The sequence below is a fragment of the Coenobita brevimanus genome, chromosome 22 (assembly GCF_032717465.1).
Source record: "Coenobita brevimanus isolate Jiangsu-jjx chromosome 22, ASM3271746v2, whole genome shotgun sequence".
Classification (NCBI taxonomy): domain Eukaryota; kingdom Metazoa; phylum Arthropoda; class Malacostraca; order Decapoda; family Coenobitidae; genus Coenobita; species Coenobita brevimanus.
The window spans coordinates 37,668,957-37,694,825 of NC_136975.1; the positions used below are offsets into that span (position 1 = coordinate 37,668,957).

At 42.3% G+C, this 25,869-nt stretch overlaps 1 long non-coding RNA gene across 1 annotated transcript in view; it reads right to left on the minus strand.

Annotated features, from left to right (window-relative positions):
• Positions 1 to 1,806: 1,806 nt before the first annotated feature.
• The window catches only part of LOC145392383 (uncharacterized), a 102,390-nt gene continuing 78,327 nt past the window's right edge, over positions 1,807 to 25,869 (minus strand). Inside the window, exons 3-4 of the long non-coding RNA XR_013895989.1 lie at positions 11,743 to 11,815; positions 1,807 to 1,902 (exon numbers count right to left, since the gene is read on the minus strand). This is a non-coding gene — a long non-coding RNA (uncharacterized LOC145392383). The remainder of the gene's footprint in view (positions 1,903 to 11,742; positions 11,816 to 25,869) is intronic.

Below are 25,869 nucleotides of genomic sequence, written 5' to 3' on the forward strand. Positions count from 1 at the left end.
CTTTTTGTATAGTCATGATCTTTCTTTTAAGTTGTCTAAGTGAAAGTCCCAGGTCATAGTCACAAGTGTCCTTGTTAGAAGCCTCCTTGCCTAAAATGTCAGCTCTTTCATTACCCGGGATTCCAACATGCGAGGGGATCCAAACAAATTTGACCTGAACACCGATCTCCCTAAGCACTGCAACAATCCGCCTGATCTTGTGAACAAGGTCAGGGTATGTGGGGTGAGGGTCAGAGAGAGATTGCAGAGCAGACATGCTGTCTGTTAAGATGATGGCACCTTGTTTCCTCAGACAAACTTGTTCCAGCCCATTCACAAGTGCTACAAGTTCACACTGCGTGGATGAAGCCCAGTCATGTAGCCTGCTGAGTGTCTCAGCCCCATGAACAAAGCTACCCCCACTTACAATGGTAACAGCAGCCCCAGCACATCCAGTCTGTGTGTGAAGTGAACCGTCACAGTACACTTGGTCTATGTCTTCCCCTGCCAGACTTGATATAAGTGTCATAAAGTCAACTTTGAGTGCATACGGTAGGAGGTCGGCTTTTTTTGTGTCTAATGTAGTGAAGGCGATGTCTAGTGGTCTCTCCTCCCAGGGCGGCAGTGGTTCACTCCAGTCCCAGTCTCCTAAATGATGATCTGTCATTTGGTAGTTGACAAGGTTTGCAGCAGTTATATGAGTCCAGTCCCTGCCAGTCAAATCTTCTAGCCTTAATAAATTTATGAGCTCTGATTTAGGTAGTGTGTGTCTCTCGTCTCTCAGTGCTCTGACTCCTATTAGTGTATTTATCTCCTTAATCCGATCTGGGATAGAAGATAACCCTAATTCTAGTCTAAGATTAGATACTTTAACATTCTTTGGGCATGCTAGTATTAGTCTCATTGTTTCATTCTGTATTGTGTCAAGCTTGTTAAGTTTATCAGCAGGCAAACAAGAAAGAACTGGAGCGTGATAATCAATGACTGATCTTATATATGCAATATACATCATTTTTAAAAATGGAATAGAGGCCCCCAGACCCTTCCATGACATCACTCTAAGAGGCCTAAGCCTTTTCATACATGTTGTCATGACCAAATCAAATTCAGCATTCTTGCCCCTAATATTTCCAACATATACTCCCAAATATTTAATAAAGTCAACTCTTTTCAGTGGACTCCCTTGCAAGTAAAGCATATTTACATAGTTGGATCTTTTTGTTATGAATTTAGTCTTTTCGGTTGATATAATTAAGCCTAGCTCATCACACATCTCTCCCAATAAATCTAGTGATTTTTGCATATCACGATGATTGTTGGCCTGAATTAAAATATCATCTGCATAACTGATGCAACTCACACCATTTGGGAATTTTAAACTTACTATTTTATTCATCAAAATATTGAACAGTGTAGGACTTAGTACCCCTCCCTGTGGGGTACCAAGTTCAAGCTCAAATGTGTTAGATTTCTTTCCTTGAAAAACAACATAAGCAGTTCTGTGGCAAAGGTAGTCTTTAATCCAGCCAAGTAGTTTGCCTTTCACACCGAAATTCACCAACTCATTAAGTATTATATCATGATTAGCCACATCAAAGGCACCCTTTAAGTCTAGAAATAGTGAAAATTTACCATTGGAATTTGCAAGATATGATATAATACATGATGTTGTATTTCTGGCTGAAATGTAACTATTAAGATTTGGGCTTAACAAATGCCTAACTTTATACAACAACCTGGAAAGAGAGAGAGAGAGAGAGAGAGAGAGTATTCCACTGTGAAATACACTGGTCATTCCTACCTTAATAAATGTTTCATGCCATGTTTCGCTGCATAGTGCAAAGGAGTGTTGTGGCAATGAGACTCCCCATAACTGGCACTCGGGTCAAGATTTGTCCTCAGTTCAGGAGAACTCTGGAACACCTGGAAGGAAGAAGAAAAAAAAAAAAAGAAAAAAAAAAAAAAAATACTCAAGAGAGATATCTGATAAATGTACTAATTTTCTGCAGCCCTAAAAAGATAAGCCACAGTAACTTTATGGACAAACCTTACCAAATATGACTGCCTAACAAACCAGGGTTAATTCTCAGTCTGAGAGTGCAGTCATTCTCAATTATCTGCAGATTCAATTCATTATAGTTTTTTACTTGGATTATTTAAATTTCAAACTTCACATTGCAAGTTTTTGCATCTGACAGCTAAATGTCTCCTATGCAAACTGCTGTACTCCCTCCAAAGTCAACCTTTTTCACACATGTCACCCTACTGTGTGCTCTGGCCAGTTTTTTATGTACTATACTTTTACTGCAGTATTTGGGCTCTAAAGTGTGCCAGACCTATCTCAGCAGGTCTAGTAATGCTGCAAAAATGCCTAAACATGACAAGAGAGTTATGAATTGTTGAAAAGGTGGCTTTGCTTGATCATCATCTCAACATCCCACCATCATCAAATGCAATCATCACATTATCATCTCACTGACACTTTATCACCTCACCATCATCATCCTCATTACCAAAAGCACAAACAGTAGAGAAGGTGGAAGAGTAACGAGACAAGGCAACAGCAACTGAATAATAACACCCATAAACATTAACTACGTACTACAGTACCATACTGTTACTGTACAAAATATCCATTTTATTTTTACTCATACTAACAAATTCAAAACGAATATTTCACCACACTTGCTCTGTTATTCCCCTGTCTTTTCAACTTTTAAGTTCTTATATTACATTTTATGTATGATACAATGAGGGCAGCTGGCTACCATGGTTTACCACTATACAGCAAATGAAAATCATATTTCATGAGAGGTACATAGTATGCACTTCTAATTCATGAAGAGTACTCACAGTTTTAGCTATTCGAATAATGGTAGGTGGGGATGCTTACCATCCACTCACTCGATGTAGTGCTGCTGTCGGGTGTCTGCCCTTTCCTCTCCTCCATCCTTCTTTCCTTCCATCCTCTTCTGTCTTCCTTTCCTACATTCTTTCCTTGTCCTTCTCCCAATGGGTAACTTTACACTCCCTCTTCTGTCTTTCTTTCCTTCATTCTTTCCTCTTCCTTCTGCCTGTGGGTGACTCTACACTGAGTGACAAGCCAAATGGTTTCCTGTACACCAGGAAACTATTTACTACGCTGGGTGGTAACCATATAACCTTATTTTGGCACCTGGTGGTTTAGTGGGTAATTATTGTGCTCCAACCAGATTAAGCCGGTGAAGGTTTATATTCAAGGGGTGGTTGGGGTTGACTGCTCATGTAATGCCACCCAGGGATGAGTGAGGCTGGTCACTCTCATATTAAATGTCGGGACCAACTGCCTAGCCCCGGACTCCTACGCTCCTCATGGGGCAATGTAGGATTGGCTGATGGATGGATGGAATACAATATTCTTTGGTAACCTAACCCCCACAAAAATTAAGGGCTTATTGTACAAACCAAGTTCCATTAAAATATTCTTTTTCTATATAAGCAATCATGTAAGGTGTACATGAAATGACCTTGAAACAAATCCAAGATGCCTTTAGTTAAAAACTAGTCAAAACTGGCATTAAGTTTTATGGTTACACCATCCATGAAATGAACTTCAATATTACTGATAGCACAACAACAGAACCATTAAATATTCCAGTAAGATCCTGAATTTTGAACTACACAAAATCATACCAAAATTACCTAGAAGCTGAGTTTGACTGAATTTAGTTACTGTAACAATGGGGGAAACTGAAAATTTTCACACAAAAAATTACTCATTTTCCTAGCTGAAGAGGCAGTTTCTGACTGTAAATAACTTTCTGGGACAAAATCTTGCAATACCTATGTCAACTCAGAGGTATATATGTGGGATTATATAAAATTATTCAACACATTTGGCGCAATCACTGAAATTAAATACCGTCATGAAGAGTAACCATAATTCATCAGAAAATTTTGATGGCAGTGTACAAATAAAGCAATACCATTATTATACAAGTATGTTGCCACTGTACTTAACACTACCTAGATCATACCATCAAACCCTTTCCTGTGTGTGTGTGTGTGTGTGTGTGTGTGTGTGTGTGTGTGTGTGTGTGTGTGTGTGTGTGTGTGTGTGTGTGTGTGTGTGTGTGTGTCACTCTGGGAAAAGGCTTCAAGGCCTATCCCCAGGGCACATCCCCAAGGCCTAGTAGTCCTCCTACATCTCCATTTGTCACCACTTTGGTGCAAACACCCACCATCCATATTGAATACAAGGTAGGACTGTCTTATACAGGACTGGTGTACTGGTATTAGCAGGGGTGTTTTTACAACATTTTGGTGGGAACTTCTAGCAGATCACTGGTTTACATTTTATGAAATTTAAATCCATAAGCTCTACCTTGCCCCAGCAAGCTTTTGAACAGGGGTCCGTTAGGATTGCAGGCCACCTCTCTACTGTTTGAGAATGTCAAAATGAGTAGCCCTATCTTGTAATGCAACCCCACTAACTGCAGGCTTATATTTTTTCACATGTGCTGATTTTCAGATCAGATGATGAATAAATGAATGAATGTTAACCCACTCTGTTTATAAACTGTTAACTCACTGTTCTATCTTTTACCCTCAACAGTATACCAGTAACATGTGGCTGTAAAGGTGGAAATACAGTAATTTCATACAAGATACTCCTGTGTTCCTGGAGTAGCATATAGAATGAGAGTATCAAGTAACTTTACCCACTTTATAATGCTAAGAAAGAATGGTATGTCTAGACATACCATGCTGTTCCAGGATGCAAGCCTTGGCATTCCATGTTGTTTAAGATTGCACTGTTTGTTAGTGTCTTGAGGATGTTCTCATTATTAACTGTACACTTCTCATCAACAGGAATCTTTATCATCACTCTCCATTATTTGAATAATCCAAAATGTGCTTTGGTTGAGACATTTCAGTATGAAATACTGCAATCATACTGGGAATGACACCCAAAACATATTTCCAAATGACCTCACTTGCTGCCAGGCATAACAACATTGATGATGCAGCCTTTTGAGCACCAAAACAGAATACAGCAAGATACTGTACCACAGAGGCAGACTCTTGTAGAATATATGTGTTATTTTAAAAACTGAGTCATCAGACAATGGCAGATGAATCTCTGAATCTTGAACTGAGAAGAAAAGTTCAATAACGTCAACTTACTGTCTAAAATCAATAAAAATTAATTTAAAAAAAAAAAAAAAGTGGTTGGTGGGGGCACTCACCATCCACTCACTCAATGTAGTGCAGCTCTCAGTTGCCTGCCCTTTCCTCTCTTCCCTTCTTCTCTCCTTCTTTCCTCTTCTATCTATCTTTCATTCATTCCTCCTCCTCCTGTTTGCAGGTGACTTTACACTGGGTGACAAGCCAAATGATTTCCTGTACACCAGGAAACCACTTACTACGCTGGGTAGTAACCATTCACGGTAGATGCTCAATTTAACAAACACTGATGATGTGGAAGCCCAAGATAACAGAATCATCTCTTCCCGGTATTTTTGTCCTATTTAACGGAAAATTTCCATTAAATCAAGCATAATTCCATTAAGGAAATTTCATACACAATAATACAATTCTGGGGGAATTAATTATGGGAAGTGGATAGGTGGGGGCGCTCACCATTCACTCACTCGATGTAGTGCTGCTTTGGGTATCTGCCCTTTCCTCTCTTCCATCTTACCTCTTATGTCTTTCTTTCCTTCTTTCTTTTTTCTTTCTTCTGCCTATGGGTGACTTTATACTCCCTCTTCTGCCTTTCTTTCCTTCATTCTTTCCTCTTCCTGCTGCATATGGGTGACTTTATACTCCCTCTTCTGTCTTTCTTTCCTTCATTCTTTCCTCTTCCTGGTGCATATGGGTGACTCTACACTGAGGGACAAGCCAAATGGTTTCCTGTACACCAGAAAACCATTTACTATGCTAGGTGGTAACCATATAACCAAATTATGGCACCTGGTGGTTCAGTGGATAATTAAGGTGCTCCAGTCGGATTGAGCCTGAGTAAGTTTATAACCAACGGGTAGTTGGGGTTTATTACTCACGTAATGCCACACAGGGATAAGTGTAGCTGGTCACTCTCATCTTAAATGTCAGGACCAACTTGCCTAGCCCCGAGTTCCTACATTCCTTATGGAGAAACATAGGCTTGGATGATGGATGGATGGATGGATTAATTATGGGTTCTGACTGCTGTGTGTAGCATTGAGAGTTAGCATAGTTTGCTAGGTTTAGGTTGCCTTCAATGATTTAGCAGAAATGGCTCAAAATACCGGAAAATTTTCCTTTCTATAGGTTACAGAACTCGAGTTAACATAAAATTTGTGATAACGGAATGGGGGATGGGTGGATCAGTTCAATAAATCGAGCATCTACTGTAACCAAATCATGGCGCTTGGTGGTTTAGTGGGTAATTCAGGCACTCCAATCGGACTGAGCCAGTGCAGGCTTATATCCATGGGGTGGTTGGGGTTTATTGCTCACATAATACCACTCAGGGATGAGTGAGGCTGGTCATTCTAATCTTAAATGTCAATACCAATTTTTCTAGCCCTGGGTTCCTACACTCCTCATGGGGTAACACTGGATTAGATGACGAATGAATAAATAAAAAACTAATAAATAAATAAATAAGTAAAAAAAGTAAATAAATACCCTACAAGAAAAAAAAAAAAAAAAAAAAAAAAAAAAATAGAGCAATTAAATAAATATGAAATGAACAGAACATCAAAATCAAATACACCAGCATGTAAATTGCAAGTGAATATACAGCTACTGCAAACTGACCTAGGACCTCCCTCCACAAGGTATTAAAAACACAGAAATCATAGTACAGTATATCACAATGTTTGCTCATGAAATGCCATTCATTAACATGAAATCATGTTTCCCTTGTTTTTCAGAACCTGTTGGATGCGATTTGGCATGGAATCACTTAGATCTTTAAAGTAATCTAAGGACATTTCTTTGCACCAAACATTTGTCAGTTCAGTCTTGAGGTTGTCCAGATTGGGTGTCTTCCTCTCTGCCATGATTTTCTTCACCTTTGCCCAGCAGTTTTCTATCAAATACAGATCCAGACTGTTGCCAGGCCAGTCAAGGACCTCAATCCGATTATTCTGAAGCCATTTTTTCACCTTTCTTGACTTGTGACATAGAGCTGAATCATGCATGAAAAAGTCAGACCCACGGGTAGCAAAAAAGTTTAACAACTGACCTTTCAAAACTTGAATGTACCGGCCACCATTCATCATCAAGTTCTTAGGAAGAAAGTGGAGGCCTCCCCTTCCCATTTCACCTGAGAAACACCCCCATACCATTACTAATTGTGGGTGCTTAACAGTCGGCACCGTGTAAGCCGGGTCACATCAACTACAGGAGGCAGGGCAACAAACCTTGGCAGAACACACCTGGAACACTTGAAATGTGCTTTCTTTGGAACACACAACTTTTCTCCACTCATCCTATGTCCAGTGTGCAAACTTCTTGGCAAACTGAATGCGCTGCTTCTTCATGCAGGCAGTAAGAAGAGGTTTCTTGGCTGCGGTGCGGCTTGGCAAACCCAGCTCCTTCTGCAAGCGCTATTGGTTAGTTTGTATTGAGATGTCCTGTAACAGCAGGGGATGCATTCTCTTAGATTCTTCTGCTGTCAGTCGAGGATTCTTGATTACTTCCCTCTTCAGAAACGTATCTGTACCTCTGGAAGTCGTCCTCTTCTTTCTACTGTCAAGTTTGTGCTCTGGTAGGACATAAGGTGGTAGGTCGTGGCTGCAGCAAAAATCTTCATGACGGCTGACTTTGCGTGTCCAGTACGTTCACAAATCATGTTGATAGGAACATTATCCTGCCTCCATGCAATGATACGGACCCTCTCATCCCTTGAGCAGTACTTTCCAGGCATGACAACTCAGCTCTAGGAAAATAACAGGGCAAACAGTAATGCATATGAAAAAAGAGGGAGGTGCAAACTCGGAGCGACGGGAACATATACTCCCACTCTCGCTTCTGGACAAGCACTGACATGCTGAGTCTTTCACCACCTCCTGCCAACACCAGAGGAGTTGCCAGTTGCTTCTTGCCCAAAAAATTCACTTGGTAGATGTCGAAACACAAAGCAAAGACAGACAACTCTCTCATAGCAATTCTATGTGTAGGTCCTAAGTCAATTTGTGGAGGGTGTACTTAAAAAAAAATAAATAAATAAATAAATTATGTCTGTTGGTATGTGCCTGCTGAGATAGATGAGAATGGCAGTGCATTAGTGGACATTTGTGCTGGGAGGGGGTTGGTGATAGCCAATACCCTCTTCAGGCACAAAATGATTCACAGGTATACATGACGAGTGATAAGAAGGGTGGGTGGTGAACTTAATGAAAGGAAGGTAATGATTGATTATGTGTGTGTGGATGAAAGGATGCAAAATGTGTAATGGATGCAAGAGCTTATAGAGGTTGGGGGAGTGGACTTGCTGACCACTACTTGGTGGCGGCCAGAATCAAGGTCCAATTAGGATGGAGAAATAGAAGGGAAGGATGGGAAGAAGGAGTATTTGTAAGGAGAGTGGAAAGGTTACAAGAGGATGAGAAAAAGGCAGAGCATAAGAGAGAAGTGGAGGAACGATTGGGCAAATATGAAATGGAGCAGATGGGGGACGTGGAAGGTGTGTGCAGGATATTTAGAGAAGAAATATGTGCAGCATGTGACGTGGTGCGTGGGATGAAGAGAAGACAGAGGGGTGTGCAAGGAACAGCGTGGTGGAATGAAGAGATGAGACAGGCTGTGACACAAAAGAAGAAAGCATACAATGAATGGATGAGAAATAGGGGCTTGGAAGAAGTTGAGAGGTGGAAGAGAGGGTTATACAATATGTAGAAAGAAAGAGAGAGGTGAAATGATTAGTACGAGAGAGTAAGAAGACAGCGGATGAGGAATTTGGAAGGAATTTGAGTGTAAAGTGGAGGGACTGTAAGAAAATGTTCTGGAAAGAGGTGAAGAGAGTAAGACAGGGTGGCAGTGAAGTTAGCAGGGGAGTGAAAGATAAAAATGGTAGATTACTACTGGAGAAGGGAGAAAAAGTGAGCAGATGGAAAGAAAACTTTAAGAAATTGTTGAACATAGAGGATGGAAGTAATGCGAGTATAAGTGTCTGGGGAATGGCTGGGAGAAGGAGGGAGGTGAGAAGACAGGAAGAAATCAGTAGGATAGAAGTTGTGGAAGCAATGAAGAAAGTTATATTGGGGAAAGCCCCAGGAATTGATGGAGTGTGTGGTGAAATGCTGAAGCATGGGGGAGAGATAGTAGCAGAATGGATGTGGAAAATGTGCAGATTGGCCTGGGAGGAAGGTAGAGTCCCGGAGGATTGGAAGTCAGGTATAATTATTCCCTTGTACAAAGGAAAAGGCGAAAAAGAAGTGTGTGGTAATCATAGGGGCATCTGTCTTCTTAGTATAATAGGAAAAGTGTATGGTAGGATACTTACTGACAGAGTTAGAGAAAGAACAGAGGAATTACTTGGAGAAGAACAGAGAGGCTTTAGGAAGGGAAAAGGTTGTGTAGATCAGATATTCATTCTTAGATCTTTAGTGGAAAAGTTTCTAGAGAAGGGAAAGAAGTTGCATGCAGCTTTCATGGATTTGGAGAAAGCATATGACAGGCTGGATAGACAAGGATTGTGAAAAGTATTAAAAATATATGGAGTAGATGGGAAGTTGCTGAATGCCGTGAAGAGTATGTATGATGGTGCTAAGGCTGCAGTGCGTGGGGATGGTGAACTGAGTGAATTTTTCTCTTAGAAGGTTGGCTTGAAACAGGGATGTGTCATGTCTCCATGGTTGTTCAATCTGTTCATGGATGGGGTAATAAAAGAGGTATAAGGTAGGGTAGTGGATGTTGGAGTGGCCCTGGTGAGAGAGAATAGTGTTTGGAAACTCCCTGTACTGTTGTTTGCAGATGATACTTTGTTGTTGAGTGAAGACAAAATAGAGCTGCAAGGCTTGGCGGATGAGTTTGGGAGAGTGTGGAAGAAACGGAATCTCAAGGTGAATGTAGGGAAGAGTAAAGTGATGGTCTTTGAGAGAGGTGAAGTCAGTGAATGTACAGCGAGGTTGGATGGTGAGGAACTGGAAAATGTGAGTACATTTAAGTACTTGGGTAGTGTGATGAGTAAGGATGGAGGTTTGGAGGGTGAAGTGCTTGAAAGGGTACAGCAGGGAAGAAAGGTTGCTGGTTCCTTGAAAGCAGTGATAAGAAACAGGGAAGTGAGCATGGAAGTGAAAAAGTTACTACATGACAGTATTGTGATACCAACTCTAACGTATGGAAGTGAAGCTTGGACGTTGTTGGAAGGACACAAGAGTGAGAGCAGTGGAAATGAGTTATTTAAGAGGAGCCTATGGAGTCACAAAGAGAAACAGGTTGACAACTGAGGATATAAAGGAGCGTTGTGGTATCGATGTGGATGTGACAGGAAGTGTTAGGAGGAATAAACTGAGGTGGTTTGCCCATGTGTAGAGGATGGAGGGTGAAAGACTGATGAAGAGTGTGTATGTGAGTGAGGTGGAGGGGGGAAGAGGGAGGGGGAGGCCGAAGATGAGATGGAGGGATGGGATGGAGAGGTATATGAGAGAGGGGTGTGTGAGCTGGGAGCGGGGCAGTGAAATGGCGGGGGAACGGGCGACGTGGAGGCGATTTGTTTGTGGTCACCCCTAACGGGATTGAGGCATCTGGTAATAGATAGATAGATAGACGGTATGTAATCGAAACACACTAGTAATGAATGTTAAGGAACAACAGACTGCCTCAAGATGCCAAACAGGCAGTCACTCCTATCATACAAGAATTAGTAGGTTATGCTGAGTAAATTCTACACTTCTGAATAAATCAACAGCAACACCATGCAAGTAAGTAAAAATACCTCTTCAATGAGTACATTGCCTTCATTTTATTCTTGCTACCTCCACAAAGTTGAATGAAAATTAGGAAGTATACTGCATGGTGGAAAAATTTAATAATAAAATTTATAACTAGCCTCTCATTTTTTTTTTTTCATGTATGGAAAAGGCAAGAATAAAATATAATGTAAGCAAAAAAAGTATGGACATGACAAGAATAAAATAAATGTCATAATGAAAGGAGTTAACAATTAGTCCCACATCATCCCCTTTGATATATAACAGCCAGAGACAAATGTTCCACAGTCCAAAACATTAAATTCCTCCACTACAGTGACACCATTTATATATTCCAAAACATTAAATCCCTTCACTACAATGATATCATTTATATATTGTTTTTCCTACTGACAGTCTATTCTTATTCACCTTATGAGAGCCACTCAGAAATGAAAGGGTTAGTGAGGGCCACATACACCCCCTTAAGTTTTAAATCTTTCATGAGGTGAATGAGGACATCTGGTGTCAACGCAAATAAGCTACAAACAAGGACGAAAGTACTGTATTATATGCGGGAGCTTCAGGGCTCTTTGGCGACAGCCCTTGGTGTGGTCTGATGTGGGAAAGTGATCTTCTGTAGTGTGGCTGTGGTACATTTAATGAGGGAGCGAAGCAGCTCACATGTGAAATTCTCTACTGAGAAAGGCAGACATAGCTACTGCTAAAGATGCTCCCGCATCTAATAATGCTGCCATATCAAAGGGATTCAGGGTAAATAACTAGCCTATGCCTCCAGTGGGATTAAAGCAAGTCCTCAGTATGTTCTTTTTCGGCTGTTAATTCTTCAGCAAATCACAGAAATACTGCCACTTACCCACTGCAATTTCACATATACCATTACCTATAAAGCTGATCTGCCACTCCCCCAATTTACTGCACCAAATGTACTAAAATAGAAAAAGTGATAATTAGTCCTCATGTAAAGTTATTTACTTAGAGCTGCTTCATTATACAACTGCTGATGAATTAACACCTGATTTACAGATAAAGTTGCTTATGGTTCTCTATACAGTTGCTTTGAAGACTTTTTTCTTTTTTTTTACTCACACACCAGAAGTATGTTTCATTTGTTTCATTAAAGTAGCACTGTATGTACACTCGGTCACAAAAGTATCGGTGCCCAACATGCATGAAACATTTGGGACCACAGAACGAAGGTCACTGAAATATTAGTATCCGACCTACCACACGTTGGCAGCCCTGATGTCGGAAGGTGTTATATATCGCCAACTAGCAATATCCTCTTGCAAACATATAGCAAATGTAAAGTTTATATAGACAGACTGATGATACACAATGAGACGTTGGTAATGTCAGCAGTTGTTCAAACCTTTTCGGTAGGCATCGCACCCCCTGTGCACCGATACTTTTTTGATTGAGTGTACCTGCACACACCCTTGATTTCTGATTACCTGATTGTGCTCTGGAGGACATCCTAGACATATAATAAGGACCACCTGTGCTAGACTGAAAAAACCTCCAGCTATCTCATGGAAATTAAAACCTATTTGGGGTTGGCACATCACCATTACTCCTACTGGTGTTTTAACTTCAGGTGGTGGTAACCAATGTCCAGTCACTTGGTGTTGTGCTGCACACTTCTTCCTTTATCTTTATCATTCTATATTTGGGTCTGCCCTAAGCTCTTCCTACTTTTCCCATCCTTCTTGTCACTTATTACTCTCCTTTCCACTTCAGATGGCTCTGCACTATGTGACAAGTCTAATGGTTTCCTGTAACCCAGGAAACCATTTACAATCGTTTCATTTCATTTTTGAAGGCTTCAACATGCTTGCATGCGTCGGTTTTGGTCACCTAATGGCAGCTCTCCATGCTGTTTGATTTCTGGCAGCTTCCCTAATTAGTCCCTTATCCCTGAGGGTACACTCAATGACCTTGCCCTAGGTCTCTTTCAGTCAACCTCTCACTGCCCTATCCCCAACATTAACACTTCTCAATTTCTGCACCCAATTATCATCCTCTATCCTCTCCACATGCCCAAACCATCTCAGTCTACCTCTCCTCATCACAAAACAATGCTGGGTGGCAGCCATGTAACCAAATAAGAGGGTGATTGGAGCCTACTATAGTGTCCCTGTTAAGTGGGTGAAGAGACACAAAGGCAGCATCCATCCAGGAACCAAACTCCACAATCTTCCCTGCACCATACTGTTGCAAGGCATTGTCTGCCACAAGAGAGCAATGATTCATTGCATGGAATGGCCCTGCAGGGGCAGCTTCTTGCCTGTGGTTGATGGGTCTGCTCAGCCAGACAGACTAAAGTTGCAACAACTACTACTACTACTATTACTACTACCACCAGGGGTCTCCCTTACAGTGAAAAATAATCACCTGGTGGAAGTGAGAATCATTCTGAAAGGGTGTCACCATACTGAAGAGGATGAAGACTACTTATACCCTTCACTACAGAGGATTTCCCTTGAGCTGAGTAAAATCCTCTGGTGATGATACTGTACTGTACAGTGCTCGTCAGAAGTATGGAGCGCCCTGCGTCCCTCCTGAGAAACAAACCTTTCAACATTGAAAAAACATATAAATAATGCCTTTTATTTACCTTTAGTGCTTCGTAGGGTAGCCTTTACGTTTCTTCACGGACCTGAGACGTCTTGGAAGTGAAAGGGCGAGGCTCCTGAGGTGCTGAAGCGGTATTTTGTCCCAGGAGTCACGAATGGCGGCTTCCAGCTTAGGCAGAGAGCTCACGTCCTTCCCTTGGAGACTCTTCTTTACGAGGTACCAGAGGTTTTCAATCGGGTTGAGGTCTGGGCTATTTCCTGGCCAGTCTGTCATGAATGATACCTCACAGTCACGAAGCCAATTGGTGACCGATTTGGCCTTGTGAGCAGGTGCACCGTCCTGCTGAAACACTCGTGCACCTGTTAGCTTGAAGGAGTCTGGTAAATGATCACACAGAAGCTCCAGGTAAACATCCTGATTCACTCTGAGGTTCTTGGGAAGTACAACAAGCTTCCCCAAACCCTTCCCTGAGAAACAACCCCATACCATGAGTGAATCAGGATGTTTAACTGTGCTTTCTACATACCGTGGGTCAAGTGGGTCACTACCTTTACGTGCTCCTCTGTTACAGGTAACACTAAACGTTGCCCCATCAGACCATAACACTGACAACCATTGCTCCTCACCCCAGTTTAGATATTTATTAGCAAAGGCAAGCCTACGAATTCTCTGGCTGCTAGAGAGAAGAGGCTTTTTCACAGGCCTGTGACTTGTGTAACCAAGCTCATGCACCCTACGAGACACTGTTCTCACTGACACCTCACCAAACACTTCTGGGTTGCTCTCCTTAATTTTCCTTGCACTCACACGAAGATTAAACTCCACTGCACGTTTTAAAACATTAACAGACCTTGGGGAAGTGTTCCTAGGCCTACCAGACCTCGGTTTCTTTGTGGGAACTTCACCACTGTTTTCCTCCCGAAACCGCGCACACCAACGACGCACTGTCGATTGTGCCACACCAACCAATTCACTAATTTCCTTTGTCTGGTGGCCTCCCTCCTTTAGAGCAATGATCTGGGATATGATTTCACTCGACAGTTCACGGGTAGGTGCCATAACAAAGTTTTAAAGGCCAAAACACTGCGGGACACTCGGTAAAAAATGGTGCAATTTGAGAGGGACACTCGGCGGAGTTCCTCTCTCTCAGGCAGCCCGTGGGCGACTGAGGCGGGAACCAACCAGCGTGTCGGAAGGCCTCAGGCTACCGTGACGTCATGCTCGGAGCTCAAACTTGTGGCTCAATTCTTACCCCCAAAAATGGGTGATTCTTTTTGGGCCATAAGTATTGTGCGCCCGGCGGACAACGCTGAATACTTCTGAAGAGTACTGTACTTCTCAAAGACAATGATCACCATCCACTTCTCACATATATTCTCCTCCATTTGCTTTCAGTTATATTCACTTAAATTTTTCAGCAAAATCTATTAATCTTCAGGTTCTCTATTCTAAATTCTCTCTCTCTCACAGGCTACAGCCAATTCCACTCAACCCTCTTCAAGGTGCACAGCCCCAAGGCAATCTCACTAGGATAATCAATATGAGATTGTTCTCAAACATGATCTCAACATTTTATTTCATTTTTTTTCCCCTTTTTATGTACAATCATCATATTCATCGGTACGATCACTACAATCCTGCATGAAATCTCAGCAGCTGATATACAATCATCATCTTTTACTTATACAATCACCTATGAAGCCTCAGTGGTTGCCTACATACAAGCCTACAGTCAAGTTTTTCCAAGATGGCCTTTACAATCAGCCACTGTCGGGTGTGTCAGTGTCGCTGACTGAACAATAGTGCGTTGCCGAGTTAATGCAGCAGATAATGTGACATAACTACCAGTTAAGATGAGTAGGAAACTAAGTCTTAGGCTAATATCTGGTGCCTGACCATTGGCAAGGAATGTATCCTCACTGAACCAATGTTATAATATGATACATGATCCATTGTTATCCAACAGGTCTTCCAGGAGTGCAAACCAAGTACAGTATGATGAGGTCAGCCAGTACTCCACTACAATCAAGGGTAATTAACCGGCCTACATTCCTTGATGACATTACATGATCAAAAATCCCCCAGTCACCTTGAAGTGACGCAACCAATGCAAAGCCATCACTCCAACTGAGGTATTATAACCAGTAGACCACCAGGCTGTGATCAGTAACCAGCACCTGATCACATTATTTTCTCATACTTCCATTTATTCCTACAACTAATGTTTGCCAATGACTCAATATGATCTAAACTTAAAATAATCCCCTCACTACTTTGGCAACAAATACTCAACTTTTAAGTCTTCTATCCATTACTAGAAAATCTATGACTGCCCTGTCCACTTTCTTCTACCTCTCTTTGCCATGTACTGGTAAAAAAAAAAAAAAAAAAAAAAAAAAAAAAAAGGTTCTTGCAGCACAAACCTCCATTAAAAATTTCATTTTTCAATTTCTTCCCTCCACTTCCCACCTCCCCACAATATTCTTTTCTTCAACATTTCTCCAATCTTGCTCCGTATCCACCAGACCAATGGTTTCTGTATTTTTCTATATTTAACCCTTACCCGCCAGGTAACAGTATATCCGACGCAAAATTAGTGGATTGATGACGCCGAGTGCTGGATATAACCGCAAGTGTTTTTGTGCCATAGTTTGAAGTGGCCGCCACTTGATCTCGTCACTAAAGGGTCAAGAGAGATTCCTCCCACCCCACGCAAGCATACCTCAGTCGTCTCAGTGACTTTGCCAGGAGTAGGACAATGTTTTCTTAAACCTCTTGTCTGATTCCATTCCCATCTCATGTGGACCTTTTGCTTCACCCACCCTTGCCAAGCCTCTTTCCAAGGTACTAGGAATGGGCTCAGTGATAGTGTCATACAGCGTGCCTTGGATGTAACTGTGTCTAGTTTATCAAGTAATGGAGAAGTTATCACATTAAGAGCGAAGCCAAAGTCGGGGCCATGCGCAAAGGCACAAATACATCCTGCCTCGTGCACCAAAAGTTAATCATCATCTTCACATCCTTACTCATCAGTAAGACCACCTATTGACTTGGTGATGCTTTTATTTGCAAAAAGAAGAGTTGATGAGTAATTTGGTCTTCAATTTGTTTTCCTAACTGCTATACTTTCTGAGATATTAAGGTTTGAAAACAGGCTGTTTTCGGAAAAGTAAAAAATCGTTACTGAAAGGACAACCATGCTATGAAGTGCCCCTCTATTGGGAGGAAGCCGAAATGTTGAAGGCCTCAGGCGATATAGGGTGAGTTTAGTCACTGACCTGATAAATAGGATTATTTATGAGTGTGTTGTCCCAGATGATTGGCTGAAGAGTGTAATTGTAAATGTGCATAAAGGGAAGGGTGATGCCCTGGAAAGAGGAAATTATAGAGGTATAAAGCTTTTACATCAGATTATGAAGGTAATGGAGAGAGTTTTAGAAGGGTATGATTAGAGAAAGAGTGAATATTGATGAGATGCAGTTTGGATTTATGCCAGGTAGGGGGACCACTGATGCTATATTCATTGTTCGACAGCTTCAGGAAAAATATTGGTAGGAGATTGGATCTTTATTTTGTTTTTGTTGATTTGGAAATGGCCTTTGACAGAGTCCCTAGAGAGGTGGTGAAGTGGGCAATGAGAAAGCTTGCCTCGAAGGAGAAGCTGGTTAGGGTGGTTATGACTATGTACAGTGCTCGTCAGAAGTATGGAGCGCCCTGCGTCCCTCCTGAGAAACAAACCTTTCAACATTGAAAAAACATATAAATAATGCATTTTATTTACCTTTAGTGCTTCGTAGGGTAGCCTTTACGTTTCTTCACGGACCTGAGACGTCTTGGAAGTGAAAGGGCGAGGCTCCTGAGGTGCTGGAGCGGTATTTTGTCCCAGGAGTCACGAATGGCGGCTTCCAGCTTAGGCAGAGAGCTCACGTCCTTCCCTTGGAGACTCTTCTTTACGAGGTACCAGAGGTTTTCAATCGGGTTGAGGTCTGGGCTATTTCCTGGCCAGTCTGTCATGAATGATACCTCGCAGTCACGAAGCCAATTGGTGACCGATTTGGCCTTGTGAGCAGGTGCACCGTCCTGCTGAAACACTCGTGCACCTGTTAGCTCGAAGGAGTCTGGTAAATGATCACACAGAAGCTCCAGGTAAACATCCTGATTCACTCTGAGGTTCTTGGGAAGTACAACAAGCTTCCCCAAACCCTTCCCTGAAAAACAACCCCATACTATGAGTGAATCAGGATGTTTAACTGTGCTTTCTACATACCGTGGGTCAAGTGGGTCACTACCTTTGCATGCTCCTCTGTTATAGGTAACACTAAACGTTGCCTCATCAGACCACAACACTGACAACCATTGCTCCTCACCCCAATTTAGATATTTATTAGCAAAGGCAAGCCTACGAATTCTCTGGCTGCTAGAGAGAAGAGGCTTTTTCACAGGCCTGTGACTTGTGTAACCAAGCTCATGCACCCTACGAGACACTGTTCTCACTGACACCTCACCAAACACTTCTGGGTTGCTCTCCTTAATTTTCCTTGCACTCACACGAGGATTAAACTCCACTGCACGTTTTAAAACATTAACAGACCTTGGGGAAGTTTTCCTAGGCCTACCAGACCTCGGTTTCTTTGTGGGAACTTCACCACTGTTTTCCTCCCGAAACCGCGCACACCAACGACGCACTGTCGATCGTGCCACACCAACCAATTCACTAATTTCCTTTGTCTGGTGGCCTGCCTCCTTTAGAGCAATGATCTGGGATATGATTTCACTCGATAGTTCACGGGTAGGTGCCATAACAAAGTTTTGAAGGCCAAAACACTGCGGGACACTCGGTAAAAAATGGCGCAATTTGAGAGGGACACTCGGCGGAGCTCCTCTCTCTCAGGCAGCCCGTGGGCGACTGAGGCGGGAACCAACCAGCGCGTCAGAAGGCCCCAGGCTACCGTGACGTCATGCTCGGAGCTCAAACTTGTGGCTCAATTCTTACCCCCAAAAATGGGTGATTCTTTTTTGGCCATAAGTATTGCGCGCCCGGCGGACAACGCTGAATACTTCTGACGAGCACTGTATGTGGGTGCTCACACCCAGGTAAGAGTGAATGGAGATTTGAGTGATGAATTTTCCGTGAATGTTGGTGTGCATCAGGGGTCAGTCTTGAGTCCCATGTTGTTTATCATGGTACTTGAAGCCCTTTCACATGACTATAGAAACGGAATACCGTGGGAGATGTTGTATGCTGATGATTTGGTGTTGATTGCAGAGAACGAAAGGGAGGCGGAGGAAAGGTTTAGGAAGTGGAGAGATGGTATGGGGCTCAAGGGCTTAAGGGTAAATGCAAATAAAACAAAAGTGATGATATCTTGGGCTGGTGGCGGTACTGTCAAAGACGAGGGAGAGTGCCCATGTGCAGTTTGCCACAAGGGCGTGGGAAGTAATTCCATCTTGTGCGGTGTTTGTCATAAATGGGATCAAAAGAGATGTAGTGGTATCAGAGGTAGACTGCGAGATAATGCTGATTTTATGTGTACGGCGTGTCGGAGTAAGCAGGTAGAGATTGTCAGACGTGAAAGGATTGAACTTGCTGGTGAATCTCTTGAGTGTGTGGAAGGGTTTCGTTATTTGGGAGACATGTTGTGTGCTGGAGGTGGGGCTGGAGCTAGCTCTGTGGCTAGGGTGAGAAGTGGTTGGAAGAAGTTCAGGGAGCTCTTGACTCTCCTGACATTGAGAGGACTCTCCCTACATGCTAAGGGGTCTTTGCATGCAGCATGTGTTAGGAGTGTAATGCTGTATGGTAGTGAGACCTGGGCAGTGAAGGAGGAAGATATTCGCCGGCTCAGACGTACAGAAATGACAATGATTAGGTGGATGTGCAGTGCGTCCCTGCGTCCAAGGCCTGGGGGGGCTGGGTTTACAATGGAAGAGTTGAGAGGTAAGATGGGACTGGAGTGTATTGGTGTTGTGATGAGGAGAGGTAGATTGAGATGGTTTGGACATGTGGAGAGGATGGGGGATGATAATTGGGTGAGGAAGGTGAGAAGTGTTAATACTGGGGGTGGGGTTATGAGGGGTAGACCGAGAAAGACATGGGACGAGGTCATTAGATGTGACCTCAGGGTTGAGGGGCTGAACAGGGAGGCTGCAATGGATCGTGCAGCGTGGAGAGCCGCCATTAGGTGACCAAGGCCAACACATGCAAGCATGTTGGAGCCTTTAAAAAACGAAACAAAACGATTCTAGACTCCCTGTATACCGTTAATCGGGGTGATTTCAGACACTTTTCGAGTTTTTTTTTTTTTTTTAATAAACTCCTGCTCTTGCTTTCTGGTTCATGGCAGATGTTAAGTATCCAAAAGGGAGCTGAATCTCGTGGCTATTAAATCATAACACCCCTCAAAATTGGAGATCATTATTTTGGTAGGGAAATATTTTTATGAGTGTCTGAATTCAAACGCAGGTGGGGGGTATGTTCAGACATATGGGGGGGAAATCCAGACAACCATTGAAAAAAGCTGTAAATCGATAATCTTCAATCCTACATCCTTGCCAGACATGTGGGGGGCTTGTCCAGACACCTGGCAGTTTTTAAAAAATAATTGCCATTATTATGAGGAGGTACAAAATATGACTATGCAGGTATCATAACTTGAAAGCACTCTAAGGCACTATAAATAGACATAGGAATTTGCACGTTTTTGGAGGGACACAAATCAAGAGTGACAGCAGTGGAAATGACTTATCTGAGAGGAGCCTGTGGAGTCACATGGAGAGACAGACTGACAAATGAGGATGTGAAGGAGCATTGTGGTGTGGATATGGATGTGATAGAAAGTGTTAGGAGAAACACACTGAGGTGGTTTGGCCATGTGGCGAGGATGGAGAGTGAGAGACTGATAAGGAGAGTGTATGTGAGTAAGGTGAAGGGGGAGAGAGGGATGGGAAGGCCATGGATGAGATGGAGGGATGGAGTGGAGAGGTATATGAGAGAGGGGTGTGTGAATTGGGAGCGTGGGAGTGAAATGGCGGGGAATAGGGTGATGTGGAGGCGATTTGTTTGTGGCCACCTCGTGTAAGGGATTAAGGCGCCTGGCAATAGATACATAGACAGACAGCCTTTGATTATCAAAGACAGTTCTGTTACATTAATGAGATGCGCAAACTTAGGTACCTTACAATTATTAGCCTACTTAGGCCAGCAATACAAATGAAAGATCCCTTGTATATACTGTCATACCAGTACAATGTATGATACAATAATACAAAATACATAAAGACTTATGAACCAACACACTTAAGTGTTCATTATGAGTATTTACCCTAATACAAACTTACACATATATAAATTTAACCAAGGTATTCTCTTTGGCACATGTGTAAATGATTTACAACCATTTTGGTGGCACTACTTTGAGCAGTCTTACAAAACAGAAATAACTGCAACTATGCAGGTTCGGTACAGTAAGTTGTAAGCACTTTAAGAAAACTTAAAATAAACTCATGAACACATTATCACAGACAATTCTCTTAAATTAATAAGATGTGCAAACCTAGCTCCACTATATCATCCTACTTAGGCCAGTAATTTACATTCACTCCAAAAATTGTTCTCCCCCTCTTATGAAGTTCTGGCTCATCTGCAAACTTTACTGTATCATCTATATCAATCTCAATTTTCATCACCTGGAACACTGGGGTTCACAAAAACACCGGGTGTTCCTTGGACATGTTTAAGTAACCTAAAGTCTGTGCAATCAGGAAATATCAAAAGGCCACGCCCCTTCCCGACTGTATTTCTACAGCTGGCAGCACTATCTATAACATGATCGATAATTAAAAAGAATATTTGATTATACTCTTTACTAATTTTCGCTTCTTAACGTGTTTACAGTTTTCATCAACTCATATTTCAGTTTCTCACGTGTCACTGATTACACTGATAACGACATCAGTGATCGGAAACTTTACATAATAGTCTCACTGGACTGGGCAATGATAACTTTTTTTTTTCTAGTATACAAAGGCTTGTGGCTAGAGGTTAGGCGGCATGACGCCGGTGGGCACGCACAGTGCCAGTCCCTCAGAGGCTCTGATGGGGAGAGGTCATGGCGTCCTCCACCCATACCCCAACCCCTTCCCCCGGTGGGCCAGCCAGTGCAGGAAGACTTGTCAGCCAAGCCAGGAATATTGTCCTCAACGTCTTCAAGTATTTCGATAAGGACAAGAAAGAGCCATTAGCAGATGTGGTGAAGAAATCTTTGAGGCAACGAAAGTTTTACAGCCTGTAATTAACAAGAGCAGACTCCAGGGTAAGAGGAGTGAAGATGAAGTAATACAATCACCAATGTATAGCCAACGGTCGTCACCTGTACTTGGGAGAATTGATGACTTCGACAAGGACGCAATAAGAAGAGAAATTCTTGCCTTTTATGAAAGAGAAGAGCTGCCTACACTTGATTTGCTGTTAGAAAGACTGAAGGAACCACCAGTGGACTTTAAAGGAGGACAAACAAGCCTGCAAACATTGCTGAAGAGTAAGGGATTCAGACACAAGAAACACTGTAGCAGCAGAGCTATACTGATGGAGAGATCAGACATTGTAGCTGCCAGAAACAAATTTCAAAGGAAGCTTAAGATTAACAGATGCAGTGAAAATCCAAGGCCAGAAATTTACCTCAATGAAACCTGGGTAAATCAAAATTGCAGTGTTGTACAGTGCTGGACGAACAAGGATGGCACAATTGGGCCTCTCACAAAATTCGGCAGAGGTGGAAGATTCATCATTGTCCACGCAGGAAGTTCAGAAGGATTTGTTCCTGGTGCACTCTTAATGTTCGAGTCCAAGGTTGGTAATAAAGGAGATTACCATAATTCAATGAACAGCCATACATTCAAAAAATGGTTTCTGGAGCAGCTTATTCCTAACATCCCTCCAAGATCATTAATTATCATGGACAATGCTCCCTATCACAATATGCAGCTGAACAAGGCACCTTCAGGAAATTCAAGAAAAGGGGATATCATCAAGTGGTTAAGTGACAACAAAATTCCCCATGACTCCTCGCATACCAGAGCTGAACTTTATCAACCTGTTCAGCTTCACAAGAAAGCCAAGCTCCGCTATGAAATCGACGAACTTGCTGCTGCTGTAGGACATAGAGTACTCCGACTTCCACCATACTATTGCCAGTTTAACCCAATAGAACTTATATGGGCTCATGTCAAAGAAGAAATAAAGAAGAAAAATTCAAATGACAAGCAATTTATGAAGAATGTAGAAGAGCTTACACCACAAGCTATTACTAATGTGACTAAAGATATCAGTAACTGGAAAAAATGCTTAGAACATGCAATGAAGATTCAAAAATACTATAGTAAGAAAGATACTGCTTTTGAACACATGTTTGAGTCATTTTCAATTGAACTAAGTCAGTCAGACAACAGCAGCGCTGAAAGTGATGATAGTGAGTCTTAAATGAAAACCACAAATCTGGAAAAAAAAAAAAAAAATCCATCCATCCATCATCCAATCCTACATTGCCCCATGAGGAGCGTAGGTGCCCGGGGCTAGGAAAGTTGGTCCTGGCATTTAAGATGAGAGTGACCAGCCTCACTCATCCCTGAGTGGCATTACGTGAGCAATAAACCCCAACCTTCATTGACTCAATCCAATTGGAGCACCTTTATTACCCACTAAACCACCAGGAGCCAAAATTTGGTTATATGGTTACCACCCAGCATAGTAAATGGTTTCCTGGTGTACAGGAAACTATTTGGCTTGTCACTCAGTGTAGAGTCACCCACAGGCAGAAGGAAGAAGAAAGAATGAAGAAAAGAAAGACACAAGAGGGAGTGTAAGGTCACCTGCAGGCATAAGAAAGAGGAAAGAATGAAGGAAAGAAAGACAGAAGAGGATGGATGGAAAGAAGGATGGAGGAGAGGAAAGGGCAGACACCCGAAAGCAGCACTACCTCAAGTGAGTGGATGGTGAGCGCCCCAACTTACACACACACACACACACACACACACACACACACACAAAAAGAGAGAGAGAGAGAGAGGGAGGGTGTAGATATGACCTACTTCCACGAGGTGCACCCTGGAAATGTCATTATCAACGGCTAAATGGATCATAAATTTATTAACTGCAGTAAGCTACTTTACCAAACACCGAACTGCTAAGAGAGCGAAAGAGAGAGAGAGAGAGAGAGAGAGAGAGAGAGGTTAGGGAGGTATCTGACAGTGGTAAGACACTTTTTATTTACAACCTCATATTTCCTCAACCATAATACTTAGTGACTCATGGTTTGTCTCATCATGAAGAGGAAACTTTCACGAGTATACTGAGGGAAATTCATAAAAAAAATAAATGCAGATTTAAAGATATTAAAACATTCTTTTATTGTGCAATGAATAATTGAAAGATTTTATCAGCGTCTTAGTCTGTTGTCAAGTGAGAATATCTGACACTGCGGTACAATAACATGTTGTTTTATCCACAGGGCTGATGGGATGGGGCGTGGCCTTTTGATATTTCCTGATTTGAAGAGATTATAACTTTCAGAGCTGGTGTCACTTGTATGATCACTGCCATGTAATAACGTTTTCTCTTTCTCTGTTCATTATACACCTAGACCATCACCCAGTTGTGTAATTTAGGATTACATACTGGTACCTCTTCTTTTCCAGCAGTCTCTCCTGATGCTGAAATTTCTCCTCTTCTCCTATCTTGTGCAGTTTCACATGCATTCTGTCTCTTTTCTAGTGGGTCATTATCACCATCTCTCTCATCTTCTAGTACTTCAGTGTCTGCTTCTCCTTCAGTAGAATTCTCTTCTGTTGTCGTCACTCTTGTTATATATATCTCATCCACCTCTTGCGTCACCCCATGTGTCGCAGATAATTGCTGAATTCTCGGGGCTACTCGTCTTACAGGCTGTCCAATGGGGGACAACTTTCTTTTCTGTTTGACATTTCCTAAACTAGAAGTTGAAGGTTAACATTAGTATTCTAGTTCAAGTGTAGGAGTTGGATCATCAACATCATAATTGACACTGCTGACACTGGAGATAGCATGGCCACTAAACCTTTTACATTTTACACTTCTCCCTGGGGGAACTGCTAACTTCCTCTGGCCACGGGTGGGTTTGGAAGTAGATGGGCCATATCTAAATGCTGCAAGCATGTTGATTAAGGATTTATCAAGAGATGAGCGTACATTTTCAGCACTGGCACCTGTACTCTCATTGGTGTTGGCACTGCCCTGGGAAAGGCTTTCAGATGGTGTTAGGTGATCTCCAGGATCTTGAGACTCATATGTGCTTGGAGCTTGAGCAGTCTCAGCTTGCCTGTCTACTTCTGGGAGTCGAGATATCACTTCCTCTGCATTCAAAGGATGCATACCTCACTTCCTAAATCCACTCTGTATCATCCACTCACTTGATGTAGTGCTGCCCATTTCTTCCTTAGCCTTTATCATTCTTTTTCTGTGCCTGCCCTCCTCTCTTCCTATATCTCCCATCTTTCCTGTCACTTATTATTGCTCTTCTTTCCTTTACAGGTGGCTTTACATTGAGTGACAAGCCAAATGGTTTCTTATAAGCCAAGAACGCTGGGTGGTAACCATATGACCAACCCGCACGTGCTCCCTACGTGTCAACAAGTGGGTTGGTGGAGGGCTGGTGCCCCTTCCCGTAAAACAAATAACTCAGAGTCACATGGCCACCCCTTATGGGATTAGGGCATCTGGCAATAGATAGATAGATAGATAGATGTTCTTCTGTAGTTTTTTTTTTTTTTCAGTTTATCCATAAGTTTAGCCAGAAGTTTAGGGAACTCTGATTTTGGAAGAGAGGCATTTTTCCTACCCAGGGAGGTTGCTTCGAAGTCCGTCAATACAGCTCGCTGGTGACCTTTCATTGGGCCAAATACAAACACATCCAACGCCTGAGTGAGGTGTGTCGAATTTGGAGGCAGAAACGCGAAGGATATATTGTTCTCCTCACAAACTTTCACCACTGCCAAACTTACATGGCTGGCAAGATTATCGCTAATAATTACCTTGTGTCCATCTTTAGATCTGGCATAAGGGAGAATGCTTCTGAAGAACCAATTCTCAAATGCTGACCCATCAAACCACCCACTGTCTTTATGGTTATATCTTGTATTTGAAGGGCCTCCCTCAGTCCAAGAGTCATACATACTGTATGTTTTGCTTTATAAACAAAACAGATGCTGTGCAAGCAAACATTAAGGAGGTGGAGGACTTGGTGGAGTTCATTACTCTTTCTGGATATTTGCAATCTCTACAGACAATTACTTTTTTCTGGCCTGGGTCGTCTGATAGATTGGTCTCGTCATAATTTATGATGTTATCTGGAGACACAGTTTCAAGGGTTTTTTTCCA